This window comes from Nicotiana tabacum, chromosome 10 (assembly GCF_000715075.1).
Source record: "Nicotiana tabacum cultivar K326 chromosome 10, ASM71507v2, whole genome shotgun sequence".
In the NCBI taxonomy this organism is placed as follows: Eukaryota; Viridiplantae; Streptophyta; class Magnoliopsida; order Solanales; family Solanaceae; genus Nicotiana; species Nicotiana tabacum.
In genome coordinates, this window is record NC_134089.1 from 81,991,771 (window position 1) to 82,012,781 (window position 21,011).

General features: G+C 40.2%; 1 long non-coding RNA gene and 1 other non-coding gene across 2 annotated transcripts; both read left to right on the forward strand.

Annotated features, from left to right (window-relative positions):
- Positions 1-2,295: 2,295 nt before the first annotated feature.
- LOC142165697 (small nucleolar RNA R71) lies at positions 2,296-2,402 on the forward strand. The gene has a single exon (XR_012696345.1). It is a non-coding gene; the product is annotated as a small nucleolar RNA R71 (small nucleolar RNA).
- Positions 2,403-5,011: 2,609 nt separating this feature from the next.
- LOC142164690 (uncharacterized) lies at positions 5,012-19,016 on the forward strand. The gene is made up of 4 exons (XR_012695572.1): positions 5,012-5,553; positions 7,168-7,235; positions 8,207-10,313; positions 18,730-19,016. It is a non-coding gene; the product is annotated as an uncharacterized LOC142164690 (long non-coding RNA).
- The last annotated feature ends 1,995 nt before the right edge of the window (positions 19,017-21,011 follow it).

The following is a 21,011-nucleotide window of genomic DNA, read 5'->3' on the forward strand; positions in this document are numbered from 1 at the left end:
TCCAACATTTGATCAATAAATGGCAAAGGAAAATGATCTTTTCTAGTGACATCAGAGAGACGTCTGTAATCAATATAGACTCTTCATCCTGTAACAGTCCTGGTAGGTATGAGCTCATTATTTTTATTTTTTATAACTGTCATACCTCCTTTCTTTGGTACTACCTGAACGGGACTTACCCACAGGCTGTCAGAAATGGGGTATATAATACCTGCTGCCAACAACTTTACGATCTCTTTTTTCACTACTTCCTGCATTGTTGGATTTAATCTTCTTTGCGGCTGGACTATTGGCTTGTAGCTATCCTCCATGAGGATTCTGTGTGTACAAATAGCCGGACTAATCCCTTTAGTATCTTCTACAGTCCACCCCAAGGCTCCTTTGTGTGCTTTTAATACTTTAATCAAACTATTTTCTTGTTCTGCAATAAGAGAAGATGAAATAATTACTGGAAATAATTCTTGCTCAAGATAAACATATTTAAAATGAGAGGGGAGAGTTTTGAGTTCAATTTTTTATTGAACTTTTTCGAATTTCATCTCTTCTTCTTCTGAATTTTTGTCCAATATTTCAGCTTCTTTTCTAATGGTGGGATCATCGTCCTGTGTGGTGCCTGATTTGATCAAGCATCTTTCAAATCTGGAATTAATTGATCATCTTTGAATTCATCTGTAAGATAACTAATCATGTCAATTGAAAAACATGAATATGATATTTCATCTCCTGAATATCTTAGTATCTTTTGCATATCAAATATGACTCTTTCTTAATCAACTTTTAGAATTAACTGTCCTTGATGAACATCTATAATTGATCTTCTTGTAGCAAGAAATGGTCTAACTAAAATTATTGGTTCATTAGGACATTCTTTTATTTCAAGTACTATAAAATCTACAGGAAAAACAAACTTGTGTACTCTTACGAGTACATTTTTAATTATTCTCTTAGGTTTCTTAGTACTTTGATCTGCAAACTGAAGAGTAACACTTGTGTCTTTTATTTCACCAAGATCTAACTTTTTAAAGATAGAAAATGGCATTAAATTTATTGAAGGTCCAGAATCACAAAGTGCTTTTTCAAAATATACTCCTCCCAAAGTGCATGGAATTGTAAAACTGCCTGGATTACCAAATTTTTGTGGTAGCTTATTTTGAAGTATAGCACTGCATTTTTCCGTAAGCATTACCACATAAACTTCTTCTAATTTCTTTTACTTGACAAAATTTCCTTTAAAAATTTAGCATATGAAGGCATTTGTAACAAAGCATCAGTAAAAGGAATATTGATGTGAATTTATTTTAAAATTTCCAAAAATTTTGCAAATTGGTTGTCAAGCTTTTCTCTTTTCATTTTTTGTGGAAAGGGAATATTCACAGGGAGAGGAGTCAATTTTTCAATACTTTTTTCTTCTTTTTTCTTGACTTCATTCTTTTGAGATGGTTCAGAGGGTATTTCAATATTCTTACCGTTGTTTACCTGTTATTCTGACTGATCTGCATAGGGTTCATCAAGCTCCTTACCTGATCGTAAGGTGATGGCTTTAAGGTGCCCTTTTGGGTTTTTCTCTATATTGCTTGGTAAGGGACCTTGAATCTTTTCTGAAACAAGAGCTGCCAATTGGCTCAACTGTATTTTCAGATTTTTGAGGGATGAATTTTGTCTCTCCATCTTTTCATCACTGACCTTAATATACTTATACAGAAAATCATCAAGACTTGAATGAGCTTGTTGAGGCCTTTGCTGATAGGGCCCTGCTTGTTGATAAGGTCTAAAGTTTGATTGACCATGGTTTGGATTATGGTATCCGGGTGGACCCTATATTTGTTGCTTCTGGAAGCTTTGAGAGTTCTCTGCACCATTTGGATTGCTCCATTGAAATCCTGGATGTTTCTGTGCCATTGGACTTCCAAAAGGATACTGCTTGTAACCGATAACATTGACATTGTGATTGGTTGCTTGACATTCATGGTTCTGATAATTTCCTCCACACATGTCACAAGCCTCAGATTGGATTGGTTGTTGTGTATTCACCTGAAAAGTTTCAAACTTTTGTGCCAAAGAAACAATTTGTTGTGTTAGTGTATTTAAAGCATCAACCTGATTTACTGTAGCAGCCTTTTTGATAATTATACGCTCAAATGGCCATTGGATGGCATTCTCAGAAATTTCATTCAACAATTGCAATGCTTCCTCTGTTGTTTTTCCCATTACTAAACGTCCTGCAGCTGCATCTATCACATTTCTAGAAGAGGGTTTTAGCCCGTGATAAAAATATACAATTGCATATGTTCAAGAATATCGTGGTGTGGACATTTTCTTAACATTGCTTTTAACCTTTCCCAAGCTTGATAAACTGACTCTGTGTCAGTCTGCAAGAAATTAGATATGTCTTGTCTTAACTTTGTAGTTTTAGTAGGGGAAAAATATTTGTTTAAAAATTTCTGAGTCATTTGATCCCATGTGGTAATGCAACCTTGTGTCAAACTTCGCAACCAAGTCTTGGCATCTCCTTTTAAAGAGAAAGGAAATAGCCTTAACTTGATAGCTTCATGAGGTACTTCATTATACTTAGCTGTTTCAACAAGTTCCAAAAAGTCAATTAAATGACTGTGTGGATCTACTTGTGTCTCCAGTGAAGATGCAAGACTGTTGAGTTGTTTGAATCAGGCCAGTCCTGATTTCAAAGTTGTTGGCTGCCACTGGAGGTTTTCTGACACTAGATTCATAGTTGAAGCGGTCAGGTCTAGCATAATCCCTTAGGATTCTATTTGCTGGCCTTGGCGCCACTTTATCAAATTGATCCTCTATTTGTACTGGTGGTGGTACTTCGCGTGGATTGATATTTTCTACTTCCTGATTCTCCATACCTTCACAAGCTATGCTTTGGGAAGATAATGCTTGTCCTTTCCTGCGCAGTCGAAGAGATCTTTCAATTTCAGGATCGTAATTGACCAACTCTTTTATAGAATAGCAGGTCATAAACTACTCAAAATTCTAAAATAACAAACTGAACTTAACTCCTAAAGTGGTGGTAGTAGTAGTACTTAGAAGAAAATAATTAAAAGAAAGTGATGAATAACAAGGACAACAAAGATTACAAAGATGACAAAAATAATAAGCGATCAAATAAAAATAGTAGTATGATAATGTTGTTGTTGTTGTTGTTGTTATTATTATTATTATTATTAATAATAATAATAATAATAATAATAATAATAATAATAATAATAATAATAATAATAATAATAATAATAATAATAATAATAATAATAGTTTATAGTAGTAGTAGTATATGATAATAGTAATTACATTAGTACTAATTAGCAATAGATGTTATGAAAAAAAATGGTAAACGAAATCAGTTAGTAGTAACAGTAACTAACAATGGAGAATAATAATATAATACTAATATAGAATATAGTTACAAGTAGTACTAGTATTAATAATAGTGAGTGCTATGCTATAATGATGATAAGAAGGATAAATGATAATAACACTTGTATAAGATGTTAGTACTTGTAATAGTAGTAATATTTAGTAAATATTGATAGCAAAGATAATAATACTAATAGTAAGTTCCCAAATTAGTAACAGAATATTTAGTCCGAAGTAGACTTGTGCCAATCCCCGACAATGGTGCCAAAAAATTGACGAGGCCAATGCGTATAAGATTTTGCTACTCGTACTCTATCAAATTCTAGTATAGTTTATGATATCGTCCTACAGAGATTGGAGAATCTAGCTACAAACTTATAATGTTCTTACTACTATTTGAGAGAATCAAATTGATGAAGTTTTGTTTGTTGAAACTTTAAATTGCTTAAGTTGAAACTAAATAACTTTCGGAAGATTTATATTTAAAAAGAGTTGGGAATCATTGAATTCACTCGATAGCGTGATAATAATAAAATCTTAGATTCTATATATATTTTTCTTAGGAATAACTATTTATTGCTAATACAATTATATTTTGCTCACTACGAAATAATCAATTAACAACACTTCGCGAGGTTATGTAAATCAATTGATATATTACTTGTGATGATTAAACCGAAATAATTTTCTTGCCTAAATTGTGCTAAAAGATAGCAAAAACCTCTTGCGATTACTTTTTACTAAAAAATCAATAATCTTGCCAACTACAACTCCTCCGTGAGAATTAGATTGGAAGTAAGCAAGATTACAGACTTGGAATGATAGCTTAAAAAGAATTACTCTCACTCTTTTATTTTACCCAATAGTTATCGTATATTAATTTTTTTATCGTATATTAATTTTGCTTCGTGAGAATTACAAAATTGACATACAACTAACTTTGGAGAATAAATAGATAGAAGTGATAATAATTAATTAAAAATAATATTCCAGCACAATATAGAAATATAATTAGAAAGTTTCAGGTCAAGCATGTAGTAAAATTGAGATTAATATTATAACGCTATCGAGCTTCATCAACTATCCCAACAAAAGAGATTACTCCATTATGGAGTATTTAAATCTCACAATGAAAGAAATTCTTAAAATACTATCAACACTCTTAGAAAATTCAAAGACTACAAGATAAAATGAAATAGATAAAGAGAGGAGTAAAGACCAAAGCTAGAGAAAAGTTGCTAATTAGGCACGTATGATCTTCTTCCTTTCAACACAAACATCCTATTTATAGAAATCAAATCTCATAAGTTTCCACGATGCCTCGTGGTTCTTTTGCCATGATGCGTCGTGTTTCTATTGCCATAATGCATCGTGCTTCTATTGCCATAATGCCTCGTGGTTCTTTTGCCATGATGTCTCGTGCTTTTCTTTTATTCCTTTATTTTCTTTATCATGATATTTTTATTTCCTGTAAAATACTATTAGAAAATACAGATAATTGACATATTATATATATAATTGACATATTATATATATATATATATATATATTATTTAAAATAATTTATTTTTAAGTATATAATATATGAATATTTTATAGTCATCCAACTCCCCAGCACTTGACAATCCCCAATTAACAGGGAAAAGGGAGAGCATCATCTCTGAACAAAGAAAGGAGAAAGCAGCCACAACTCCCATAGAATTCTTGAAATACTTCATCGTCACTTGCTCTTGACAAAAGAGAGCTAAAACTCCCACCTTTAACCATAGAAAATCTGCTAAAAAACAACCCACAATCAGCGATAAACACCTCATTCATTTTCCTCCAGCTTTCAGTTTTCAAACACCATGAAACACAACTAAATAGACAACAATTTCAGCCATGAAAACACCTTCACTTTACCCCTAAATACCTAAAAAATGCAGCTTAAACAGCCCCCAACTCCGGCAAAAACAACTCAAAACGACCATCTTCCACTCCATTTTTGACGGCAGGAACCCAGCTGAAAAACACCATGAAAAGCAAATTCAAAATAACTCCAGCGGTTGAGGTTTAGCTGAGGTCGTTCGAGTTTCCGGTCCGAGGCGTTCAAGCTCTTTATTGTTCGCCGTGCAAGTTGTGTCGATTTTAATCAACTGTAAATCTCATTCAAGTTATGGAAAAATGCTTGGCTTAAAGGTCCACTCTCTCTCTTAACTACACCTATTATTTTGTTAGTATGATCCTTTGGTGTGGTATTTTGTTTTGTTATTATGATGGAAAACATGAGAAGCAGCTTATTAGTATCTTTTAATTTGTTATTTTGGCCTTATTTTAATGTAGCGTCCACGTTCACCAGCTCTTGATATGATTTCATATGTATTGTCATTGTTCTCTAGTATCTTTTGAGGCAGTGGAATTATTAAGAGTTATTACTATTCGCTTTGCTCGATTTGCTGTCAGACTAGCTTTGGATGTCATTACTTTATCTGATCTTAAATGCTTAGTGTTTGTGACAACCCGACCAGTCGTCTCATGAGTTACCGCTCTGTTTTCCCCTATTTTAGCTTTTTTATGCTTCCTTATTCGTGTTTTATGTGATCGGGTTGATTAGTTCGAGTTCGGAGAGGATTTGGTATGAAATGAGACACTTGGTCTCTTTTAAGAAGGCTTAAGTTGAAAAATCAACTAGATGTTGACTTATGTGTTAGAAGGCTCGGAAGTGAGTTCCGATGGTTCGGTTAGCTTCGGGAGGCGATTTGTGACTTAGGAGCGTGATCAGAATGGGTTTTGGAGTTGTAGAGAAGATTTAGGCTTAAATTGGCGAAGTTGATATTTTGGCGGTTCCGGTTGATAGGCGAGATTTTGATATAGGGATTGGAATGGAATTCCGAGAGTGACATTAGCTTCGTTGTGTCATTTGGGATGTGTGTGCAAAATTTTAGGTCATTCGGACGAGATTTGATAGACGTTTTGATCGAAAGCATAATTTAAGAGTTCTTGGAGTTCTTAGGCTTGAATCCCCTGTTAAATTAGTGATTTGATGTTGTTGTGAGCGTCCCGAGGTTTTGAACAAGTTTGAACGATATGATGAGATGTGTTGGTGCAATTGGTTTTGAATTCCAGGAGTTCCGGGATGTTTTAGGCCAAAATCATAGTTGTAGCAGGTCCAGAAGGGTTGCAGGCCTCGGAACCCACCCGCGCGGACCGCACAAAAGGAAGTGCGTCGCGGTATGTGCTGTGCAGACCACACAAAATGAAGTGCGGCTGCGGTGGTTTTGTGCGGGCCGCGGTAGTTTTGTGCGGGCCGTGGTAGTTTTGTGCGGGCTGCGGTGGTTTTGTGCGGACCGCGGAGGCTAAGATCTGAGGGGGTACTCTATAAATACGAGGTTTTGAGTTTTATTTAATATTTTGACCTAGAGAGCTCGAATTTTGGCAATTTTTCGAAGGTTTTTCAAGAAATTCATCGAGGTAAGTGATTCTAACTCAGATTGGCTAGAGTATATGAATCTATCATTGAATTAATCATTTAATTCATGATTTGGGATGGAATTTGGGAAGAAAATTGTGAAACCTTTCAAAAATATAAAATAATAATTTGAAGGACCAAATGGTATCGGAATTGGATAATTTTGGTATGGTTAGACTCGTGATGGTATGAGGACTCTTAAAATATAAATTTTACCCGATTATGAGATATGGGCCCGGGGCTCGGGTTTTGCTAATTTGGGGATTTTTGATATTTTTCGAATGTTTTCGCTTGGGCTTTGTTCCCTTAGCATATTGTGACGTATTCGTTCTGATTTTGGATAGATTCGACACGCGTGGAGGCTAATTCAATGGGCAAAGGCATCGCGAGCAAGAGAATTAGTCGGTTCGAGGTGAGTAATGGTTGTAAATGATGTCTTGAGGGTTTGAAACCCCGGATTGCACATCGTAGTGCTATATTGAGGTGAGACACGTTGGATGATGAGCGTGGAGTTTTTTACTACTAGGGATTGTGACTTGGTCCGTCCCGATTGATGATTTTACAGCGTATTTGACTGAAATTTATTTGTTATCATCACGATTTGAGCTGATTGCCATATTTGGGTTTCGTGCCAACTATTTGAACCCTTCGGGGATTTTTATCACTATTTCCTCACTGCTTTGACTTATTATTTGAACTCAGTCCTGTTGATGTCTACTGTTTTACAAACTTAGCCACTTTTACTCAGATTTAAAAACTTATACGATATTTCTAAATGATGCTTGGGGCTCAGAACTACTGTTTTACTAATGCCCGGTAGACTTGTGATGATTTTCGGACTGAATGAGGCCGAGGGCCATATATGAGGATATGTTGAGTGATGTGAGGCCGAGTGTCGAGTGATGATGCCACGAGGTGGCTTGATATAGTGTTTGGGCCGTAAGGGGCCCCTCCGGAGTCTGCACGCCCACAGTGAACGCGGGTACCCATTATGATCTGAGAGTGAGCTCGAGGGGCTGATACTGTTATGAGTGATTAATACTGAGCCTGAGGGGATGATACTATTCTGAGTGATTGATACTGAGCTCGAGGGGCTGATACTGATCTGAGAGTGGGCCCGAGGGGCTGATACTATTCTGAGCGATTAATACTGTGCCCGATGGGCAGATTTCTACTTGTTATTTGCCTGTTAAATTACTTGTTTTACTTGTTTTAAAAAGGGATATCATTTGATTTAGTCACTGATTTACTGCTCTAAATGATTTTACTGCTTGATATGGAATTGCTTTGTGCCTTTACGTGTTTTCATACTTTCAGCCATTATTTATAATTATTACTCACTGAGTCGGAGTACTCATATTACTCCCTGCACCATGTGTGCAGATTCAGGCATCGCAGAGTCCGCTCCTGAGTGCTGATTCTCCCAGTCCAGGCATTGATTCGGAGACAACAGTAGCTGTTGGCGTTCGCAGCCCCGTGCCTCCCTTATCTTATCATTTTCATGTTTTAGAACTATTGTATCAGATTTAGTGTTCAGTAGACTTGTATCCGGATTTCTTAGTTGCTCATGACTTGTGACACCTCGGTTTGGACTGTGTCAGGATGGTTTCTACTGTTGTTATCGTTAATTCTGCAAATTATGGTTATTATATCATGTTTTAGAACTACTTATGGTATTTAACTATTTAAAAGAGGTAGTCTGTTTGGGTCTGGTTGGCCTTGTCTTCACGAGAGGCGCCATCACGACCGAGTTCAGGGAATTGGGTCATGACAAGTTGATATCAGAGCCTAGGTTACATAGGTCTCACGAGTCATGAACGGGTTTAGTAGAGTCTCACGGATCGGTACGGAGACGTCTGTATTTATCCACGAGAGGCTGCAAAACCTTTTTAGGAAAAACTTCATATTCTTGAAACTCTTGTCGTGCAAACTTGTTGGTCCGAATACTAAACTTTTGTTATTCCATTCTCTCACAGATGGTGAGGACGCGAGCTACCGGACGAGGTGGACGATGACCAGTGCCACCCAATAAGGCCACCAGAGGCCGTGGACGTGTTCGTGGTCGTGGCAGAGGTAGAGCAACAAGGGCAGCACTTGTAGATCCACCAACTACCCTAGCTCCGGATCAGGCTCCAGCTATGGGTGCTCCAGCAGCTCTAGTTCAGGCACCAGTTGTGCCCATCGTGATTCCAGGTCTTAGGCACAAATCTTATCAGTTTGCACTGGCCTGGCTCAGGCAGTTTCATCCACTACAGCAGCAACTACTTCACAGGCTGGGGGAGGCAATCAGACCCCCGCTGCTCGCACACCTGAGCAGGTAGTGCAGGGACTATAGACACCAGGGGCACCTCCAGCTCAGTCGGTTGCACCAACTCAGGAGTTTGTTGTGCCAGTTATGCCGGATGATGAGCAGCATCGTCTTGAGAGGTTTGGTAGACTCCAGCCTCCGTCATTCAGTGGTGTTGAGGGCGAGGATGCCCAAGGTTTTCTTGATAAGTGTCAGCGGATGCTCCGTACAACAGGGATTCTTGAGACTAGTGGTGTGGCATTTACCACCTTTCAGTTTACTGGGGCTGCCTTCACATGGTGGGAGGCGTGTGAGAGGCGTAGGCCGGTTGGAGCAGCTCCCCTTACTTGGCATGAGTTCTCCACTCTCTTTTTGGAGAAGTATGTACTGCGGTCTCACAGAGAAGAGCTGCGTAGGCAGTTTGAGTGGTTGCGATAGGGGGATATGACTATGTCACAGTATGAGTCAAGGTTTTCTGAGTTGGCTTGTCATGCTGTCTGGATGGTTCCGACAGATCATGAGAGGAAGATTTGTTAATGGCCTTAACTACCATCTCCGTATTCTGATGACTAGAGAGAGTGTTGGGTGCTACGTTCGAGGAGGTGGTTGACATTCCTCGCGAGATTGAGACAGTTCGCCGTCAGGATTGGGAGGAAAGGGAGGACAAGAGACCTCGAGGATCTGGCAGCTACAGTGGTGCTCCTTCGAGGGGCCAGTTCCAGCATGGTAGAGGTCGTTCTTTCAGGCCTGCTCAGTCAGCCCGCCCAGGTTATCGTGGGGAATCTTTGGGTCATGGTTATCACGGTACTCAGTAGGGCCAGTCATCACTTAGTGCCCTTCCAGCCTAGAGTTCATCTCATGCCCCGTCAGCTCAGGGTTCTTCTATGCCGAGCGCATCAGCTGGTCACTCCGGTGCGAGTGGTTCCCTTCAGTCCCCTTCTCCATCACCTGGGAGTTGTTTTGAGTGTGGAGAGTTTGGACATGTTTGGAGGCAGTGTCCTCGTCGTATTGCTAGTTCATCTCAACAGAGGGGTCAACCCTCGACTTCTTCTCCAGTTACCTCACCACCCATCCAGCCAGCTAGGGGTGGAGGTCAGGCAGCCAGGGTCGCCCCAGAGGGGGAGGTCGATCAGGGGGATTAGGCCCGTTTTTATGCCATCCCAGGCAGACCAGATGCTATTGCTTTAGATGCTATCATTACAGGTATTGTTTCAGTCTGCCACAGAGATGCCTCTGTATTATTTGATCCCGATTCCACCTTTTCTTATGTGTCATCATACTTTGCTCGTTATTTGGGTATGCCCAGTGAGTTTCTTGCTTTACCTGTTCATGTATCTACCCCGGTGGGCGATACTGTTGTTTTAGACCGTGTGTACCGGTCATGTATGGTGACTATTGGGGGTCTAGAGACCCAAGTAGATCTATTGCTATTGAGCATGGTGGATTTTGATGTCATTTTGGGCATGGATTGGCTATCTCCGTGTCGTGCTATTCTAGATTGTCATGCTAAGACAGTCTCTTTGGCTATGCCGAGTGTACCGCAAATCGAGTGGCGTGGTGTGACCGATTATGTTCCTAGTAGAGTGATATCTTTCTTGAAGGCCCAACATATAGTTGGCAAGGGTTGTCTTTCATATCTAGCGTTTGTGAGGGATGTTGGAGCTGAGACTCCTAGTATCGCTTCTGTCCCAGTTGTGAGGGATTTTCCCGATGTGTTTCCTACAGACTTGTCGGGCATGCCACCGAACAGGGATATTGATTTTGGTATTGACCTAGTGCTAGGCACTCAACCTATTTCTATTCTGCCATATCGTATGGCCCCAGCAGAGTTGAATGAATTGAAAGAACTACTTCAAGAACTCCTAGATAAGGGGTTCATTCGGCTTAGTGTGTCACCTTGTGGTGCACCAGTTTTATTTGTGAAGAAGAAGGATGGCACGATGAGAATGTGCATTGATTATAGGCAATTGAACAAAGTAAAAATTAAGAACAAGTATCCTTTGCCTTGCATTGATGATTTGTTTGATCAGCTTCAGGGAGCGAGAGTGTTCTCCAAGATTGATCTCCATTCCGGTTATCACCAGTTGAAGATTAGGGATTCAGATATTCTTAAGACTGTCTTCAGGACCAGATATGGTCATTATGAGTTCCTTGTGATGTCTTTCGGACTAACCAATGCCCCAGCAACATTCATACATTTGATGAACAGCGTGTTCTGGCCTTATCTGGATTCGTTCGTTATTGTATTCATTAATGATATTCTGGTGTACTCGCGTAGTCAAGAGGAGCACGCAGAGCATTTGAGAGTTGTGTTGCAGAGATTGAGATAGGAGAAGTTTTATGCAAAATTCTCCAAGTGTGAGTTTTGGCTCAGTTCAGTGACTTTCATGGGACACGTGGTGTCTAGTGAGGGTATTCAGGTTGATCCAAAGAAGATATAGGCGGTTCAGAGTTGGCCTAGACCGTCCTCAGCCACGGAGATTTGTAGCTTTCTTGGGTTGGCAGACTATTGTCGCCGGTTTGTTCAGGGATTCTCATCTATTGCATTGCCCTTGACCAAGTTGACTCATAAGGGTGCTCCATTTGTATGGTCGGACGAGTATGAGGAGAGTTTTCGGAGGCTCAAGACAACTTTTACCATAGCTCCAGTATTGGTTTTTCCATCAGCTTCAGGTTCATATACCGTATACTATGATGCTTCGAGAGTTGGGATTGGTTGTGTATTGATGCAGGAGGGTAGAGTTATTGCTTATGTTTCTCGTCAATTGAAGCCCTATGAGAAGAACTACCCTGTTCATGATTTGGAGTTGGCCTCCATAGTTCATGCATTGAAGATTTGGAGGCATTACCTGTATGGCGTATCTTGTGAGGTATTCACTGATCATCGCAGTCTTCAACATTTGTTCAAGCAGAAAGATCTTAATTTGAGGCAGCGGAGATGGTTAGAGTTTCTTAAGGATTATGATATCACTATATTGTACCATCCGGGAAAGGCCAATGTGGTGGCCGATGCTTTGAGTCGAAAGGCAGCGAGTATGGGGAGTTTGGCATACATCCTAGTTGGGGAGAGACCTCTTGCAGTTGATGTTCAGGCCTTGGCCAATCGATTCGTGAGATTGGATATTTCGGAGCCCAGTCGGGTGTTGACATGTGTGGTTTCTTGGTCTTCCTTATATGATCGCATCAGAGAGCGCCACTATGATGATCCAGCATTTGCTTGTCCTTAAGGATAGAGTTCAGCATGATGATGTCAGAGATGTGACCATCGGTGACGATGGTATGTTGAGGATGCAGGGCCGTATTTGTGTGTCCAATGGGGATGGGCTTAAAGAGTTGATTCTGGAGGAGGCCCATAGCTCACGGTATTCTATCTATCCGGTTGCCGCGAAGATGTACCAGGATTTGAGGCAGCACTATTGGTGGAGAAGAATGAAGAAAGATATTATGGGATTTGCAGCTCGGTGTCTCAACTGTCAGCAGGTAAAATATGAGCATCAGAGACTGAGTGGCTTGCTTCAGCAGATGGTTATTCCCGAGTGGAAGTGGGAGAGGATCACTATGGACTTTCTGGTTGGACTTCCACGGACTTTGAATAAGTTTGATGCTATTTGGGTGATTGTAGACCGGCTGACCAAGTCCGCACACTTCATTCCGGTACGTACTACCTATTCTTCAGAGCGGTTGGTAGGGATTTATATCCGGGAGATTGTTCGGTTTCACGGTGTTCCGGTTTCCATCATCTCAAATAGAGGTACTTAGTTTACTTCGCAGTTTTGGATAGCCGTGCAGAGAGAGTTGGGTACTTAGGTGGAGTTGAGTATAACATTTCACCCTCAGACGGACGGACAGTCCGAGCGTACGATTCAGATATTGGAGGACATGTTGTGTGCTTGTGTTATTGACTTTGGAGTTTCATGGGATGAGTTTCTACCGCTTCCAGAGTTTTCTTACAACAACAGCTACCAGTCGAGTATTCAGATGATTCTGTATGAGGCTTTGTACGGGAGGCGGTGTAGATCTCCAGTTGGTTGGTTCGACCCCGGTGAGGCTAGACTATTGGGGACATATTTGGTTCAGGATGCCTTAGAGAAGGTTAAGGTGATTCAGGAGAGGCTTCGTACATCGCAGTCGCATCAGAAGAGTTATACGGATCGGAAGGTTCGAGATGTGTCCTACATGGTTGGTGAGAAGGTCTTGCTGAAGGTTTCGCCTATGAAGGGTTTTATGAGGTTTGGGAAGAAAGGGAAGTTGAGTCCGCAGTTCATTGAGCTTTTGAGGTGCTTTGGAGGATTGGGGATGTGGCTTATCAGCTTGCTTTGCCACCCAGCTTGTCGAGTGTACATCTGGTATTTCATATTTCTATGCTCTGGAAGTATATTGGGGATCCGTCTCATGTTTTGGACTTCAGCACGGTTCAGTTGGATGATGATTTGACCTATGATGTGGAGCCAGTAGCTATTTTGGGTCGTCAGGTTCAGAAGTTGAGGTCAAAGAATATAGCTTCAGTGAAAGTGCAGTGGAGAGGTCGGCCCGTGGAGAAGGCTACCTGAGAGGCCGAGCGGGAGATGCGAAGCAGATATCCTCACCTGTTTGAGGCTTCAGGTATGTTTCTTGACTCATTCGAGGACGAACATTTGTTTAAGTTGGGGAGGATGTGACGACCCGGCCAGTCGTCTCATGAGTTACCGCTCCGTTTTCCCCTATTTTAGCTTCTTTACGCTTCCTTATCCATGTTTTATGTGATCGGGTTGATTAGTTCGAGTTCGGAGAGGATTTGGTAAGAAATGAGACACTTAGTCTCTTTTAAGAAGGCCTAAGTTGGAAAAATCAACCGGATGTTGACTTATGTGTTAGAAGGCTCGGAAGTGAGTTCCGATGGTTCGGTTAGCTTCAGGAGGAGCACGATCGGAATGGGTTTTGGAGTTGTAGAGAAGATTTAGGCTTAAATTGGCGAAGTTGATATTTTGGCGGTTCCGGTTGATAGACGAGATTTTGATATAGGGATCGGAATGGAATTCCGAGAGTGACAGTAGCTTTGTTGTGTCATTTGGGATGTGTGTGCAAAATTTTAGGTCATTCGAACGAGATTTGATAGACTTTTTGATCGAAAGCATAATTTAAGAGTTCTTGGAGTTCTTAGGCTTGAATATCCTATTAAATTAGTGATTTGATGTTGTTGTGAGCATCCCGAGGTTTTGAACAAGTTTGAACGATGTCATGGGATGTGTTGGTGCAATTGGTTTGGAATTCCAGGAGTTCCGGGTAGGTTCCGGGATGTTTTAGGCCAAAATCATAGCTGTAGCAGGTCCAGAAGGATTGCAGGCCTTGGAACCCACCCGCGCGGACCGCACAAAAGGAAGTGCTAACGCGGTATATGCTGTGCGGACCGCACAAAATGAAGTGCGGCCGCGGTGCCTTTGTGCGGACCGCGGTGCATTTGCGCGGACCGTGGTGGTTCTGTGCGGACCGCGGAGGCTGAGATCTAAGGGGGTACTCTATAAATACGAGGTTTTGGATATTATTTAATATTTTGACCTAGAGAGCTCAAATTTTGGCGATTTTTTGAAGGTTGTTCATGAAATTCATCGGGGTAAGTAATTCTAACTCAGATTTGGCTAGAGTACATGAATCTATCATTGAATCCATCATTTAATTCATGATTTGGGATGGAATTTGGGAAGAAAATTGTGAAACATTTCAAAAATATAAAATGATGATTTGAAGGACCAAATGGTATCGGAATTGGATAGTTTTGGTATGGCTAGACTCGTGAGGGTATGAGGATTCTGAAAATATAAATTTTACCCGATTCCGAGACGTGGGCCCGGGGCTCGGATTTTGCTAATTTGGGGATTTTTGATATTTTTCGAATGTTTTCGCTTGGGCTTTGTTCCCTTAGCATATTGTGACGTATTCGTTCTGATTTTGGATAGATTAAACGCACGTGGAGGCCAATTCGAGGGGCAAAGGCGTCGTGAGCTAGAGAATTAGCCGGTTCGAGGTGAGTAATGGTTATAAATGATATCCTGAGGGTTTGAAACCCCAGGTTGCACATCGTATGTCACGACCCAAACTGAAGGGCCATGACTAGCACCCGACCACACTTGCCGAGCACCAACGTACATTTCATCTAACCTTCATTATTATCTTTTAAGGCTGACGAGATCAATATAAATGGTAGACCTAGATCATGGACAACCAGCAATAAAATATGACGGCATGAACATACATAGCAGGGGATGACCAGACAATCAAGAAACTACGTATAAGATATGAGCTACCTCGCTACTATGAAAGACTATACAACAAAAACTAGCCGACAAGGCATACCAAACTATACATGAGACGACACCTGTCTATGAGCCTCTAAAAGAACATAAGTGTTGCAACATAGCCGGAACAGGGCCCCGACATACCCATAATGTCTATAACAAAAATTGCATACCAAGACCAAGGCAAGTCCGGAGAAGGGATCTCGCCAATCACCGCTGAACTGGACAGTCTACTGTGGTGGGGGAGCTGCACCTGCCTGTCTATCAGGACCTGCAGCACGACATGCAGCGTCCATAAATAAAAGGACGTCAGTACGAATAAAGTACTGAGTATGTAAGGCAAGGAACCATAAATGCGATCAGTAATGTAAGCAAGGATAGAGAATATACAACCTGTAACATCTTAGTACCTCTGAGGGCTACTTACATGAAATGCATGATACATATGTATAAATACATAAACCTTTAAAGCATTCGCCTCTGTGGGCATCATCATCATCATATCGTACCCGGCCATAATAGGCTCGGTAGAATCGTACCCGGCCACGTGGAGCTCGGTAAAACCCAACTGATCAGTGGTTGCACAATAGGTGCCGTACCCGGCCAACTATAGCGTGGCTCGGTAGAGTAAAATAGATACATATATATAATGCATGCTCGACTCATGGAATCACATTCTAAACCTTTCGGAGTGACGTAAGGTCGGTATCCTCTGTACACGTTATTAGGACTAACTCTTCACTATGAACCTTATAAGAATCAGGAAGTACCAACAACATTGATAACATAAGAATAAGAGAAGCAACATTAACATCAATCGTTCCATAAGAGGGAAAACAATGTAAGTACTGCTAGCTTCTAAGAGTAGAGTATCTTGGAAGATCGTTCATTACATTATGTACAATCGGAGTCGTGCAAAAGAAGGAAAGGGATAGCCTCACATACCTTGTATATACTGCCCCAATCTCAAGCTATGCAATTGTCAAAACTCCTTAGTCTACAATAAGAGAAACGATACTATCGTTATCATTTAAGCGTCATAACTATTATGTATCGACCACAACCTATTTTACGATGAAACGGACAGCACCTCCCCTATATATATGACCTCACACCATTCAAAACAATCACCAAACAGCCCAAACAACATCAATAATAAACATATTGAGCCTCCCAAAATAGTCCACACACAGCCTAATCACTCCATACATACGACGACCACCGTAGTCGTGTCAAACAACCTGGAAATGTTACGAATAACTATCAGCCCATAACCCTACATATATATATGGTGTTTCTCCACACCCTTCCTCCTCCAAAACTCCACAAGATAGTAGTAAAATACGCAGCCCAACAACAACGCAAAACAGTCCACAAAACAATAACATTACTTCCAAGCCTTTCGATATATATTTCACAAGTTCTAGCTTCAATGGCTTAGCTGCAACTTGGATAATCTTAAATACATATAGAGTAAGAGGTTCCTTACCTTTATACAGAAATAACAACTCCAATTTGACCTTAAATTTCCATGAAATATCCCTCCAATGCTGCCACAACAACAAAAAAGCGAAACTAGCGATCAATTAGTGTTTTTCGGCACTAGAATCACTTTAGAAGGCTTGAAATCACCTAGGATTGATATTAAGAACATGAGGGAGTATTTACAGAACATAAAACCTTTAAAACAACCTCCCACACGATCTGGAACGACACAAAAATGAGCAACAACAAGAAGAACAAGAGACTTACTAGCGCCACGGAATTCCCGACACTTGATTTGTGTTGTTTGCCCCTTTTTGGGTCTTGAATCTTGAGAGAACCTTGAGAGGATGTTCCTAGGGTTCTAAGGTCTGAAAATAGTGAAAAGAAATGACTTAAAACGGGTTGGAGTCATCCTATATAGGCCCAAATATCTTAAACCGACTTAGTGGGCCCCATAGAGAGGTGCTTGGCGCAGTCTCGCGAAAACGCGAATATCTCTCTACTCCGAGATGGTATTGATGAACGGTTTAATGAGTTGGAAACTAGACTCATAGATCTTTAATTTGGTTGGTATATCACCCCGTAATTCCTTGTAAATTATGAGAAAAGATTAGAAACATTTGACCTAATGTTTAAGTAAAATTATGAACCTAAGTTGCGACAACTTTTGTCGACTTTTGTTTCATAACTCGTTTGACTTCAAGACTTATGATACGGATATTATATGATTAAAATACCTTAATAAATGACCTCTTGAGTGTATTAAGCACCGCTAGATTACCTGAAAATACGAGTTACAACATCCTTGATTCGTTTAACTTCTAATACTGGTTAATCACCCTTATACACTCTTGTATCACTTAAGACCAATAGGATTGACTTCTTATCATCTCAAAGATAATTCCTTCTTGGATTTATGTTAACTAATATATGGAATGAACTAACACATGCGGATATGGGTTGTAACATCGTAGTGCTATATTGAGGTGAGACACGCGCTGGATGATGAGCGTGGGGTCTTTTACTACCGGGGATTGTGACTTGGTCCGTCCCGATTGATGATTTTACCGCGTATTTGACTGAAATTTATTTGTTATCATCACGATTTGAGCAGATTGCCATATTTAGGTTTTGTGCCAATTATTTGAACCCTTCAGGGATTTTTATCACTATTTTCTCACTACTTTGACTTATTATTTGAACTCAGTCCTGTTGATGTCTACTGTTTTACAAACTCAGCCACTTTTACTCAGATTTGAAAACTTATATGATATTTCTAAATGATTCTTGGGGTTGAGAACTACTGTTTTACTAATGCCCCAGGGGCTTGTGATGATTTTCGGACTGAGTGAGGCCGAGGGCCATATATAAGGATATGTTGAGTGATGTAAGGCCGAGTGCCGAGTGATGATGCCACGAGATGGCTTGATATAGCGCTTGGGCCGTAAGGGGCCCCTCCGGAATCTGCACACCCATAGTGAGCGCGAGTACCCATTATGATCTGAGAGTGAGCTCGAGGGGCTGATACTGATCTGAGAGTGAGCCCGAGGGGCTGATACAGTTCTAAATGATTGCTATTGAGCCTGAGGGGCTGATACTAATCTAAGAGTGAGCCCAAGGGGCTGATACTGTTCTGAGCGATTGATACTGTGCCCGAGGGGCGGATTTCTACTTGTTATTTACCTGTTAAATTACCTGTTTTACTTGTTTTAAAAAGGGATATCATTTGATTTCGTCATTGATTTACTGCTTGATATGGAATTGCTTTGTGCCTTTACGTGTTTTCATACTTTCAGCCATTATTTATAATTATTACTCACTGAGTCGGAGTACTCACATTACTCCCTGCACCATGTGTGTAGATTCAAGCATCGCAGAGTCCGCTCCTGAGTGCTGATTCTCCCAGTCCATGCAGTGATTCAGAGAAAACGAGGTAGCTGTTGGCGTTCGCAGCCCCGTGCCTCCCTTATCTTATCATTTTCATGTTTTTAGAACTATTGTATCGGATTTAGCATTCAGTAGACTTGTATCCGAATTTCTTAGTTGCTCATGACTTGTGACACCCCGGTTTGGGCTGTGTCGGGATGGTTTCTACTGTTGTTATCGTTAATTCCGCAAATTATGGTTATTATATCATATTTTAGAACTACTTATGGTATTTAACTGTTTAAAAGAGATGGTCTGTTTGGGTCTAGCTGGCCTTGTCTTCACGAGAGACACCATCACGACTGGGTTCGGGGAATTGGGTCGTGACAGTATTCTATTGCTGTAAAATGATTTTGAATCCAGAACGTTTGGTTAGCTCTTTCCTTTCTAATGTTTTTGTTTTGTAATCCTTATTAATTGTATGTCTTAATATATTTCCATCATTAATTACTTGCATTTTGTACTGCCTCTTTTCGTTTATTATTTCTATCTCCTTAGTTAATTTCAAGTTCCTATTTAATTACCCTCTCTTATGTTTTTGAATAGGATTTAACTTATTTAATAGTATGTAGTAGTAAATAATTTTCACGTTGTCAGTTCATTTTAGTTGGTTATTAACAAGCTACTTAGTTGGTTTTAATGCTAGAAAATTTCGATTGTTATATAGTGATGCGATAATAATTTTGACTTTAGAATAGTGTTACAATGTTAGGGACAATTGGGGTAGTAAATTCATTGACCAATTGGGTCTTTGGGGTAATTGTGATTAAATGGAATTAAGCCATGAAGTTCTGAACATAGTAACGAGAATTTAGAACATGGATATTTTATTGCTCTCATTTAATGTTTTATCACTTGTTATATTCGTAGTTTGCTTTAGGCACGTTTAATATATCATCGTGGTTGTGTACACGTTCACGTGACATGATTACGATTTTAAAAATAAAATTGGAGTATGCATTCACACAACTTCAACCAAAATTTCTTAATATTAATAAAGCATTATTAATTATGGACACGTACGCGTGACATTATTCTTGATGCACCAAACAAAATGAGTACACGTACGCGTGACTCATTTTCAAGATAATTCCATAATCACGAATATTCGAGTAATTAAAAGCGGTAGGAGGAAAATGAACATAGGTTCTAAAATGATTAATTAAACAATTTAATTAAGCCAAGTATAAATTGTTAAGCGACCGTGCTAAAACAACGGAACCCGAGAATGCCTAACACCTTCTCCCGGGTTAACAGAATTCCTTACCTAGTTTTTCCGGTTTCGTAGACTTTAAACGAAGTCACATTTTCCTCGATTTGGGATTTAAAATAAACCGGTGACTTGGGACACCATAAATTATCCCAAGTGGCGACTCTGAATTTGAATATAAATAATCTCGTTTCGTTATTGTCACTTTAGTTGAAAAAACTCCCTTATGCCCCTTTGTGAGGTAGAAAAAGGAGGTGTGACAGCTCTGGCGACTCTGCTGGGGAGAACAACCCAGAACTTCTGGTTCAGGGTTCAAGAATTTGATCTTATTAATGTGATTTTTACTTGGCTATATTAACTGTTGATATTACTGTATTTTTTTGGGCCTAATGTGCTTATTTTCGTTTATTTACTGCTTTGATATTATTTGAACTGTATTAAACTGTCTTCTTATGCCTCCCTTCCGAGTCTTCTCAAAAATGGTGCACACATTCGCGTGGCCCGCTTTTCTATTAGAGGTCGTACCAAATAGAACGAGGATGGATAAGCCACTAGGCCGGGTAGACTTTCTTGCTCCCAGTACGTCGCTCCCACCTCGGCTCAAGTTGTCCGCTTGAATAAGCCAAGTCTAGAACACTTCCCCAGGTTTAAACCTAGAATAACATAGCCTCATGCCGGATCCCTAGTAGGAATATTTGTTTGCATCACGTGCATTTGACTTTGGGGACTCAACATAGGGGTTCTGACATGTCTGAATTGTGCAAAGGGAACTCGGAGAGTTCTTGATAGTTTTTACCACGGTTTGGAGATGTATACTTTCTATGGGCATGCGGAGCAAGGAGCATCGGATGTATAGTGATTTTTCTTCTAGATTGGTACTAATGGAAAGTTCTTGACTAGTTGAGTACGTAGATGTTTGTGGCTCGGAAGGAAGATGAAGTTCTCATGTTATCCTGAGATGGTATGGTATATACGGTAGGTTGTGGAGGATTGACAATTGCGTGTGGA